The sequence below is a fragment of the Drosophila bipectinata genome, chromosome 3L (assembly GCF_030179905.1).
Source record: "Drosophila bipectinata strain 14024-0381.07 chromosome 3L, DbipHiC1v2, whole genome shotgun sequence".
Taxonomy (NCBI): domain Eukaryota; kingdom Metazoa; phylum Arthropoda; class Insecta; order Diptera; family Drosophilidae; genus Drosophila; species Drosophila bipectinata.
Window position 1 is genome coordinate 25,323,025 of NC_091738.1, and position 12,518 is coordinate 25,335,542.

The window sequence follows — 12,518 nt, forward strand, 5'->3', positions numbered from 1 at the left end:
GCTAACGACGTAACGTACCTTGGCGTTCACCTTGATAGACGACTTACCTGGCGCAAGCACATCGAATGCAAAAAGATGCACCTAAAACTGAAAGCCAGCAGCCTCCACTGGGTTATAAACTAACGATCGCCACTGTGCCTGGACTACAAGTTACTACTGTACAATTCAGTCCTAAAGCCAATCTGGACGTATGGCTCCCAGCTGTGGGAGAACGCGAGTAGCAGCAACATAGACATCATACAGCGCGCACAATCAAAAATCTTGAGAACTATCACAGGGGCACCTTGGTATGTTCGCAACGAAAACATCCACCGGGATCTGGGCATCCTCGCAGTGAAAGACGAAATCCAGAAGCAAAAAGAGTCATACAAAGAAAAACTGTCTTCGCACCCAAATTTTCTCGCTCGGGGATTGATTCGGGTTTATAGCGTATCCCGCCCAAAACGCAACGACCTCTCAACCCAGCTATCGATTTTTAGGGCCGTCTAACTCCTTATCAGTCAATATGTCTGTTAGTTAAGTTAAAAATATAAGATTTTATACACCTCTTGTTAGTCTCGCAAAGAGAAGATTCAAGAAATAAAAGCAAAGTTTAAAAACAAAACATAAAAAAAAAAATTATCACATTTATGATTTTCATACATTTATTTTTTATCATTTATATAGTTATTTTTCGCCTTTCTTTGGGAGTCACTTAACGAGATCACCAGTGCGTATGTTTGGCGTTGAAGTCTCATGCGGCTAAAAAACGATCCCCAAGTGAATTGTAGAAGTCCATAAATTGTCTTATCGAGATTAAAAAACGAGGAAGGCAGTAAAGGGCAGTGATTGAAAGGATTCCGTTGCTTGACTGAATTTGTATCGATGTGGCCTGCAAGAAGTTTGTTGCAAACCTTTTGTGAAAATGGTGTTTAATGCGTACTCTGATTAGAACTCCAGTTCCGCCGTTGGCTTTCTCATCTGGATGATCTGTGCGGTAGATTGTGTAGCCTCTTAATTGAAAGTTGTATTTGCTTGTAAGATGCGTTTCCACAAGTAGCATAACGTCAATATGATTTTCGGTCAAGAATTGTGATAATTCTAGTTTATGCCGTGAGACACCATTCCACATTGATATTAGTAGAGCCTGCTTAGATTATATAGACTGTTGTGCTACATGCAGCTGTATCACCATGTTCTAGTTTTGAACAAGCGTTTGCATGGTCGTTTTCATGAATGACATAAGCTCCGTCATACTTTGTAAGCATCATATTCACCATTTTTCTGTGTGGCTGTTCTGGGGTGGGTTGAGCGCTTTAAGAGTTAGGCTGAATTGGAATTTCCCATCCATATCGTAGAGCATCGGCATAGGAGAAGCCGTTGGAGGTGTTTAGTGGACCGAATGAGGACCTCGCAGCTTTGGCGAAGAAGACGTCTGGCGTAGTTTTTTACGCAATGTACGCATTCTGTGGATTTTGGTTGCGCGTTGCGGTCGCTTGACGCATGCAACTCTTAACCTCCTTATACACCATTCATCCTCTATAGTTTGCTGTATGGCTGCCTCCGCAGTTTCCACATTTCTTCACGGTACTGTCCTTGTTTGCAGTGCAGCAAGCGGACTTGTGGGCGTCCCCGCAGACTACACAAACAGCCCGAAGTGTGCAGTAAGACCTTGTGTGTCCATACTCTTGACAGTTAGTGTATTGCACTGGACCGTTGCGTTTGTGTGGCTGTGTGACTGTTGTGCTACATGCAGCTGTATCACCATGTTCTAGTTTTGAACAAGCGTTTGCATGGTCGTTTTCATGAATGACATAAGCTCCGTCATACTTTGTAAGCATCATATTCACCATTTTTCTGTGTGGCTGTTCTGGGGTGGGTTGAGCGCTTTAAGAGTTAGGCTGAATTGGAATTTCCCATCCATATCGTAGAGCATCGGCATAGGAGAAGCCGTTGGAGGTGTTTAGTGGACCGAATGAGGACCTCGCAGATTTGGCGAAGAAGACGTCTGGCGTAGTTTTTTACGCAATGTACGCATTCTATGGATTTTGGTTGGGCGTTGCGGTCGCTTGACTCATGCGACTCTTTAACTCCTTGTACACCATACATCTTCTATAGTTTACCCTTTGGTTGCCTCCGCAGTTTCCATATTTCTTCACGGTCTGCTGCACTTATAGTAATGAATAACAGTAAGTAGGCTGTGAGCGTAACGTATCGTAAATTTATGGGTGTGTCATATGCTCCTGAAATACGGGCCAATTTAGCGCGAGATAGAAAAGCACGAAGATCAGGAGAACAAATTGAAGAAGATAACGAAAATTCGCGTGTGAACATGGCGCAGTTACGTGAATCACAATTGAAAGAGGCACGAGATGAACGTAATCAACAAAGACAACTGCAACGAAGAGAAGCGCTCAGATTCATAGTTAGAAGAAGAATTAACCAAAAACGCCAACAAGTTCATCGAGGATTTATATCAGGGCAATTTCTTCGACAGGCATTCCAGTACAAGCCTTATGTTGAATATTCTGCTTATTCCAAAAGTGATTATTGGTACTTTGGAAAAAGAACGCCTGTATTGTTATGCAATTAAATTTAAAAATGAGCCAGTTGAGATGTGCCGCTCATCAGGAAAAGTACAACTACCCGATATATTCCACTACTTAATGACGAACAAAAAATTATTTACGACCGCATAATATTGGCAAATGCGGCAGGGCAAGGAATATTTTTTTTTTATGCACCAGGGCGAATTACGATTAAATAACGGCACTGCGTTGGCCATTGCATTTTCTGAACCATTGCGCGGAATACTTCTCGGTACAGATCCAGATTCTACCCTGTTCCTTGAAGTTAATTCGTACATTCAATTTATACTTCCAAATGACATCGTTTTTACTCATCATTGATATGAATCGTGAGCTACAGTACGATACTGTAGATAGGACAGGCACTTTACGACGAACAAAAAAGAACAAGCGAGCATTATGCTCGCAGATGCGGCAGGACAAGGATTTTTTTTATGCACCAGGTGGAATGTGAAAAACATTTCTTATATGCTACTTCTTGCCGAGTCATGATTAAACAAATGACATCGCATTGGGCATTGCATCTTCCGGCATTCCAGCAACTTTATTAGATGAAGGAAGAACACCTCATTCAGCACTTAAGCTGCCATTAAACATTCAAAATAATCCAGATGCAGTGTGCAACATAAAAAAACAATCGTCTATGGGCATAGTGCGGAAAAAATGTAAAATAATTATTTTTGATGAATACTCCATGGCATGTAAGCATTCGCTTGAGGCATTGGATTGGACATTTAGGTGCCTTCTAGAAAACAAAAAGGGGCAAAACCACGTTTGCCGGGGTTGCTAGTTTTGAAATAAGGCGCGTCGCCAAAGCAGCAACAAAATGTTCATCAAATTGTATAACCCAACAACAACCACATGAAAGTCCAGTTACCTTGCTCAAATGCAGGTGAAGAATAAAGATAAGAAAACGAAAGTGAAAAATGGTTTTTGCAATTAGCATCGGTGCATGCCGATAGCCGTGTACATATACACTTGCTCGCCTATACTTCGGAGCCGATTCCAACTACAAAGGAGTACCGAGAGTGATGGTGCTGGGCCCCCTGCCCTAGAGGGTCTTACAAATGCACATTTCCCAGGGTATTCTCAGGAAAAATGGGATCTTCCCGGCCGAATTAACCAAATCTGTGCATCTGTGTAATTTGCATCGTGCCAGAGACATGGTTACGAACGAGGTTTGTCTCATACCCAAAGCGAAAAACCATCGCACAGTTACCTTAAGGATTTGAGACCAATAAGTAGACTTTTTTTTTTTTTGAATCTTCTCTTACGAGACTAACAAAACGTGTTAAAATTTTAAAGTACTATATAATTTTTTTAAAGATCTCTGCTTGGGCTCTCTGCATAATCTTAAAAACTTGCATACGCACGTGAAAAACATATGATTAATTTTCGAGCTCACAATTGATTACAACAGCCATTTGACCCAAATTCGACGTAAAGTATGGCGGTCCCGGGAAGTGCGCCGGTGCCCCGCATAGCAAAAGCAGAAGTCCGTGGCCGGGAGAGGTGAGGATCCACGGACGGCGACCCGCCAACGGGAATGTGGCATGATTCTGGAAAGATGGATTAACAGCAGAAGCATAATTCGGAAGGATAAACGGGAGCTCCAAGCAGTATATTGGAGGCACGTAGTAGCGAATCGGGAAGAGTCTTTTTAGGAAGCTTGTAGAGTTGAGTAGTTGGACCGCCTTTGGAGAGTTCGACATTAAAGTGTTAGCACGTTTTTAAAAAGAGCTGGTAGTTTAAGCGGAAGGACCGCCTGTAAAGAGTGCAACAGCCTAAGAAGAGTTAAGTGTGCAAGACGAGCGGGAAAAGGATCCGTAGCAGGTTCCTCTAAAGCCCAAGGTCTAAGAGTTGAGTTGGGCCATTCCCCACCACGGCAAGAAGCCTTGTCACGAAGCGAGTAAGGAACAAGACTGGCGTTCTGGCCTTACCGACTCCTGTATCGCGCGACTGGCGTGATCCTTTCAAACATTGAAGAAACTGATGAAGGACACTCCGGTGATTAATCTATAGATCGCCGATCCGGACTCGCTAGCGCGTATGCCCAGTGTTTTCCTGGTGTAACGGATGCGCGACAATCGGTTTTTGGCCCATAATGGAGCGCGTATGCGCGCAATTGTGCGTCTAGCGGCAGACGAACCGAGTGGGTGACCCGAAAGGTAGGAATGCCCTCGTGCCCTTGTCCGGCCGCCAGGCACCAAGACAGCGGAAACTCAGAAGGAGCAGCAAGGATCCGAAGCGGGGTCCGTCGAGAGCAAATAGTGATTTGTAGGTTACCGGTTGATGCCGCAAAATAATGGTTTTTATAAAGTTTGTATGCTAACAATAATCGCGTTTAACAATAAATTTGTTGGAACCAACTCTGTGAGCTAGCCGCAGCAAATTGTTGTGAGCGAAGATATTAAATAAAGTTCGTTACAATACATATATTGTTACAATTTATAAATTAAATGAGACGGAGGTCTGTAGGAAATTCCAAAAGATTTGGTCTTTTAGAATTGGAAATGGCTTGTGTCAATTAGAGCATTAGCTAGCATTCCTGTTTTCATCATAAAGCTTCGAGGCCCAGACGATCAAGGGGCGCTGGAGAAACGATTTATTAGTGTGTTTGGTCATTGAGATTTTTTAATGCCGTAAATAAAAAAGGCAAATTGTGCAATCGTTATAAGAAATGTTTATTTTCTGCATGCAGATGAAGTAGATAATGGTGCATGCAGAGACTCAAATGAAGTACAGAGAGGGTGGTCCGACTAGTCACTGCTAAGCTGAAGCTCTCGATAATGGAGAGGGAGATAATGGAGATCTTCGCTCCCCTCGAAGCACTCCAATCCGAACAGGGATAAGCTCCATAGCTCTGGCCAGCGGCCACATCCATAGCCTCCAAAGTCCTGCATCGCTGCTCCAGAAACTCTGCCAGCGAATCCCAAGACTCTCCTCCCACTTAACCTGGGTAGCTGGGTCCAACCTTGAAGATTTGAATTTGTCGGATAACCCTCGAAGACCTGTTATTGAGTCACTTCCCAATAGAGTGAGGCCAAGAGTCCCGTTCACATGAGCCTGAAATATTAAGCGACGGCTATTAAATCGTTTCTCCAACAAATTCAGCGCGACATTCTCATCGGAGACTTCCAAGGAGCGAACTGCTTCGAAAGCGGACTCCTGAAGGCAAGATCGCAACCTTTGCAGTAATTCCACCTTACTGATGCACGGATTGCCGCCGAAGATTGTACAGAAAATCGAGTAAAACTCAGGCCATTCCGAGTATCCATCGCTGAAGGTAGGAAGAGGCAAGGGAGGCAAAGCTTGAAAACTTTGACTTAACACAGAGTCAAGCTGCATGCTGAAAATTCCGGTGGGAAGCAATTCGTGAAGAGCGGAGGGTCGTTTCGTGCTCAATTTCTGCCTGCATTGTCACTGCTAGCTCCGAAACAGTCCATCGGAGGTCACTACTGATATCCGAAATGTCCAAATCCTCAAGCTTCCATCATTCACCTTGGAAAAAGATGCTGAAAAGCTCCGTGGATCCTCTGTAAGACCTGAAGAATACCCAGGGCCTTGAACTTTAAAATAGCACTACGGGTTGGAGTGGGTGATCCTGTGACTGCGCCGGTAGAGTTCATAATTGATTATATTAAGTTCCAAACAATCCGAAGTAATAATTCCACCGCCAAGATTTTATCGCTCAAAATTTATTTGCTCGCGGCGAACACGATCGTGGAACGTATATATATATGAAGTCTATGCGAGGGCGAATGCACTTGCGTTGTGAAACGTAAATATGTATGTGTGCCTGTATATTTTTTGCGGGTCAATAGTTTTTTAAATTGTTAATTATATTAACTAAATCACGTTGGGGTCACCAATTCTTGTAGGGGGGTGTTGCTGCCGCAAAAGATTCCAGAATTATGGTGAAATAAGAAGTGGGGGGCGTCTTTTCAGAAATTCAAAAGAAACGCATTTAGCTTTATTTGGCTGTTTACAGAAGATTATCTTAACTAGTACAATAAAATGACGATCGACGACAACCAACGAGCGAGAGAGAGTGCACAGAGGGGCGAGTGCGGATGCGCTCTTCAGCGCGGGTGCGCTCTTATCCACAGCTGAGCGACACCACGGCCCCTCACCCAAACACCAATGTTTGGTCATTGAGATTTTTCAATGTCGTAAATAAAAAAGGCAAATTGTGCAATCGTTATAAGAAATGTTTATTTTCTGCATGCTGATGAAGCAGATCAGCTTATGGTGCATGCAGAAACTCAAGTGACGTGCAGAGAGGGCGGCCCGACTAGTCACTGCTAAGCTGAAGCTCTCGATAATGGAGAGGGCTGCCCGACCTAGACATTGCGGAGCTAAAAACTCTCTAAAGAAAGCTAGTGAGTCGAGCGGCCGAGATAGAGTCGGCTTGCCATCAACTAAGCTACTTGTACATACTTAAGCCTAATAAATAAACATTACTGTTTAAGCATTGAACACATCTGTAGATATAAATTCCAAAGATAGAGTTTCAAGGGATCAGACCATGAAATTCGAGTCAAACAGCATGGTCTAAAACCGATCCCCTGCAGCCTACACAAATGTGTACTCAAGTGGCGCGCTTATCGCACTTGAGAAAGGGTCGCATAGCAGATCAGCGTGCAGTGCGTTGACAAGTAGTTTTAAACAGATTTAAGATTTTCATGTATCTTACTTATAAGAGAATTTTACCAAATAAAATCAGTTTCCAAAAGGAACTCATTGGAGTAAGACCTATTTATTTAGAGTTCCTCTTATCATTTGGTCCTTCGAGCCGGATCCTCTGTTGTTTCCCCCCAAGTGGTAAGGGACACAGAAAAAAAAATTAGTTTCCAAAAGGAACTCATTGGAGCAAGACCTTATTATTTGGGGCTCCTCTTAACAAATTCACTAAATAATACATTAAAATTATTTAAACATCAACATTAAACGCCGGAAAATTAATTAAGGAAAGCCCATAGAGAGTATACGTAGCCTGCAGGGGTCAAGAACGATAAAAAGACATAAGCTTGCATTTGCTCAATTAGGTTAGGTTAGGTTGAGTGGCGATGCGGGGCCAGTCACTGACACTTGAGCACTTGATCCACTTGAGCCGCTGGGGCTCCTTGTGACACCGCACAGGCAAGAGGTCCTACAAGGAGACCTCCCCATTCCTATCTACTAATGTGCCCAAGATTATGCTATTTTTCCTGCGGCAGTTCGCGGTCCCATCCAGATTTACGAATGAAGGCTACGAGTCTGCGTGGAGCGATCTCCGCGAGGTCTCCGTGAGTGCTGCTGCACCTAAGAATTTGAGTCGGCTGCGCTCCAGCGCAGGGCAATAACACAGGAAGTGTGCGATTGTCTCTACCTCTTCTACATCCCCAAAGCACCTATAATATAGTGTGGTACCGCTAATCCAGCAGCGTGTGCTCCTATTTACTAATGTCCCATGATGGCCTTGACTGCCGGACTGCATTCCTGCCTATTAAGGGCGATAAGCATTAATGATCTTTTCCTAGAGCGAATAGGCCATATCATGCGTGAGTTCCTGCAGATGCCTCCATTTTCTCAGTGCTACACGGTCAAAATTATCCCTGCATTTTAGCCTACACGTAGCTAAGGGAATGCCTACTAGTTCTTTCTCCGGGAGGAGAGGATTGATAGTACCGGCCCTTGCTAGTTCGTCAGGGGCGCACTTCCCTCGCGGTCCCTTTGTCCGGGCACCCATATGATGTAGATGTCATACTGCTCCGCTATCTCGTTAAGACATCTGCGACAGTTATTCACTGTCCTGGATTTGGATGAGAATCTGTTAAGGGCATTGAGTGCCGCTTGACTAACTGAGACGATACAGTTTCTTGACTGCCAGTAAGTGCTGGAGATCTAAGTGCTTCCCCGATAGCTATTACTTCTGCTTGGAACACACTACAGTGGTCGGAGAGTCTGAAGGACTCATTTATACATAGCTGCTCGTAGTAGAAACCGCCTCCCACCTGGCCCTTCAACATTGAACCGTCTGTGTAAATATGAAGGGAACCGGCTGATCCCGGGATTTGTATGGCCTATTCCTCTCTCTTTGGAATGGATACCATATATTTTAAGGTGGGATGATATTTTAAGATGGGATGATCAACAGGTATACAGTAGTCTGTAGCCTCCGTGGGCGTGAAGTGTGGGTCCAACTTGATATGTCAATAGTTGGTTATTTTCCATAGACCCGTCTCGCGTAGAATAATTGCCGATAGCGTGGCTTTTTTGGCCCCCACTAGCTCTTCAGGTTATACATAGGTCGAGTATAAAGTCTTGGGCATCTGTTGGTGTGGTACGTAGGCTGCCTGTAATGCAGACCTCCGCCATCCTTTGCAGACCTCCTACACAGACCGCTTTGTAAAGCCATCTGACTATCTTTAGGGACATTCTCCATTTGAGTCCAATGGCCTTTCGGTATGTACAGAGCACGATTGTTGCCTTGCTTGCTTTATCCATAGTGTTTGACTTCCAGTCCAGTTTCCAGTCTAGCGTAATCCCTAGGTACTTGGCGTTGCCACTGAGGGCGAGTGTTTCCCCTGATAGTTGGAACTCTTAAAATTGGTATTTTGTACTTCCAAGTAAAGGGGACAAGCTCAATTTTGGGATGGGCTTACACCTAGTCCGTTCCTAACGGCCCATCTTGAGAGAACCCTAAGTTTGTCCGTCATTCGGTCGCCTAGAGCCTGGGGAAATTTTCCAGAGAAGGCAATTGCGTCATCCGCATAAGCGATAACATTGGAACCACCAACTTCTAGGAATCTTAGTAGGCTATTAACCGCCACGTTCCAGTAGGGGTAAGAGTACACCTCCTTGCGGAGTCCTTCTTATGAGGTATCTTTGAATAAATTCTCATCCTAATGTCGTCTCAACAGTCCTGATTACCAAGATCTGCTTTATAAGGCGTAGGGATTGACCGTCTATTCCTAGTCTCGTCAGCGCATTGATAATCGAACATGCCAGGATGTTGTTCAACGCACTGTAGTGTCTCCTGGCAGGATCGCCATTTAGTGTTACGAGATAGATACCTACCGTTGATATATCAGTAGGAGACAACGTTCTACTTAAGAATGAAACTGGACATAAGTTAGTTCCAACTTATTTAGCACTTTATACAGTAGTGAAGTTAGAAGATAATGATAATATAATAATTAGGGATACTTAAAAGAAAAAACAAAAAGTTCATAAGGATAGATTAAAACTTTATAATAATTGAATTGAAAACTCTAATATAAACAAAATAATACAAAACAAAAGAAAGAAAAATGGGATATAAGAAAAGGAAATTCAAAATGAAAGAAAAATTCTTTTCTTTATAAAAAAAAAAAAACAACGTTTATAATAAAATACTAACAAATATATTTTTAAACTAGCAGTACCATGCCACGTTTCGCTGTGGCATATTGTGGTTGCACGCATAAGAAATAAGTCAAACAAAAAAGAATAATTTTCGTGCACTATCTATGTATGAGGATGGCAAAATCGTGAGCTTTCCAACGTTGGTTATATTACGGTCATTCATCACAGCATCCCGCAAATGGATATATTCCTCGGACCGAAGTTTCGTCTGATTCAATCGGAGGAACAGCAAACGTTCTGTTTCAATTTTTGCATACATATCGACAATGTACTGATGAAACAACTGACGACATTTCAATATATGATTGTCATAGGTCCTCCGAACCATTAATCGGAATGAGTAAAAGTTCATCGCGCTGCACTTTTTATTCGTTTCTACACCATTGACTGGATCTACCATCCTCACATTAAAATGATATCCATCGGCACCATCCCAGAAAATGAGTGGATACTGCAAAGCATCGTAACAACGGTGAGTTTCTGCGACGTTTCCCAATCGATCGTTTCGTCGATGGAGAACAATATCTCGAGGTTTGAACTGATCCCCGACTATGACAATTGCCACTTCGTCTATAGTTGGAGCATTGTATCTCCTGATATATGCTCAAGCAGGCGTTTAGTCTGCATGAATGACAATTTTCAGCATCATATCGATTGCTGTTTTGAACAAACGCACCAAATGGTTCCGTTCGTGAAAAAGCTTCTGTAGCTGCGAAATAATGAGCTTCTTCAGCGAGGTATTGATTCCATAACGTGCATCGACTTAAGCTCCATCATCACCAATGAAGTAAATTTGAAGAAATTTGTGTTCGCTGTCTGAGAACGGAAGCAGGGAACCGGCTTTGTGATAGATTTATCCTTTGATTTTAAAAGTTGGCATGAATTGACGTCATTTGGAAGCAAGAGTTGTATTTCCTAATGTTCGACAGGAAATGCTTCGATTCAGCAGTAGATCCAGCTAATACAGAGTGCAGAGGCTCTGGTGGTGCTTCAAGTTGAGGCGATTTCACTTTCCCGGAAGCGCAACACAATCCTTTTGGTTCGTAGTTGAATTTGAGAGCCTAACAGTGTGTGCAGACCTGATTCATCCGGCCAATAACGACATTGCGATTCGAGCTGTAATCAACAGTTGGATTATATCGGAATGCAAGACGATTGTATTGCAGGTTTCGATCTGTTGCAAGCTTGCCTTGCCCTGTGGCGTTTATTATTTTGAGATCGAATCAAATCGATTGCTGCAGAACGCGACTGCCTAACTCTCAATCGTGTTCGCTCAAGCCTAGCTGCTCGCGTTTCTGCTGTCTCCGCGTTGTGCATCCGCATGTCTCTCAGCCGCTCAGTCTCTCGAATGGAGGCCCGCTCTTCGTCAGTCCTATTCGAAATGTTACGTCTTTTTGCTTTTGTATTGCGAGTAAGACGACCAAAATTCGACTTCTTGGGTGGCATGACTTCGTTTCTAATGACTTCGTTTCTGACATTTTGACATTTTCATTTGACATTTTCTTCTTAGCTGTCTGCCTAAATAGAAAAGTTTCGCACGGGGAAATGCGAAAAAACTGATATATTCGCAAACGCAGATAAGCTATCAACATCAAAAGTAGACATAAGCCGAGCTGAATCCTCAACGCATGTTGGGTAAAAATTTGGGCTTAAACGGTTCAGAACTTTTCAAGTCTATAAATTACGTAGATACAAACAGAGCATTTTTATATATATAGATAAACATCGTTTTAAACATATACATTTACACAAACATATAAACAAAAATAATATTAAAAAAAAAAAAAAAAACTGCTTCACAGTGAACAGCGCAAAAGGTAAGAATTCATTCAATAAAGCTCGATCGGAACAACTGGACTAAATCTTCTAAATAATACTAGATGGCGATCCTGCCAGGAGACACTACACTGACACGTCGGGGAAATATACTTGCAGGAGCAAGATCCCAACGAGCAAGGTACCCAGACGGGCTGAATTCATCCCAAATAGGAAGTCTAATAAGTCTAAAAAAGCCCTAGGATAGGATACTGGAACAAACAAACCATGAACCACAGATTCGCGTGGACCAGAGATATTTGGGCGTGGCTTGCGGGTTCGTCACCGTTATTTTACCTCGTCATAAGGTTTTTTTATTTGTTTGAACTTTGTTGGAAAGGTATCTTACTAATCGCTGCGTTAGCGATAAATAAGTTTAAGGTATTTTTACGACGTTTATTATTGATGAATTTAGATATTTCTTGAGTATGTGTGTGACTTGAACCAGGGAATATGGTCGGAATATGGTGTCTGGAATACCCTGTATGGACCCTGTACCCTGGACCCATACGAATTGGTTTTTCAACGCAAGAATCGGCGCCTTTACGTGTAGAGTTACCAAAGTGGGAGGATTCTTCAAGTACATTGTGGACCATTACCATCGAGTCGGTCTTGGAAAAGGTGGCTGTGTCTGACCCCAAGTAATTTTTCTGTGGCGATATTGATTTGTAGATCAAGGTGCGCACTGCGTTTTTATTTAATAAATAATATCTTAATATCCAAGTGCTTAATATCCAAGTTAAAGAA

The 12,518-nt window shown here is 42.9% G+C and overlaps 1 long non-coding RNA gene across 1 annotated transcript; it reads left to right on the plus strand.

Annotated features, from left to right (window-relative positions):
- Window positions 1–11,679: 11,679 nt before the first annotated feature.
- Window positions 11,680–12,481, plus strand: LOC138926403 (uncharacterized). The gene is made up of 3 exons (XR_011442913.1): window positions 11,680–11,773; window positions 11,837–12,048; window positions 12,112–12,481. It is a non-coding gene; the product is annotated as an uncharacterized lncRNA (long non-coding RNA).
- The last annotated feature ends 37 nt before the right edge of the window (window positions 12,482–12,518 follow it).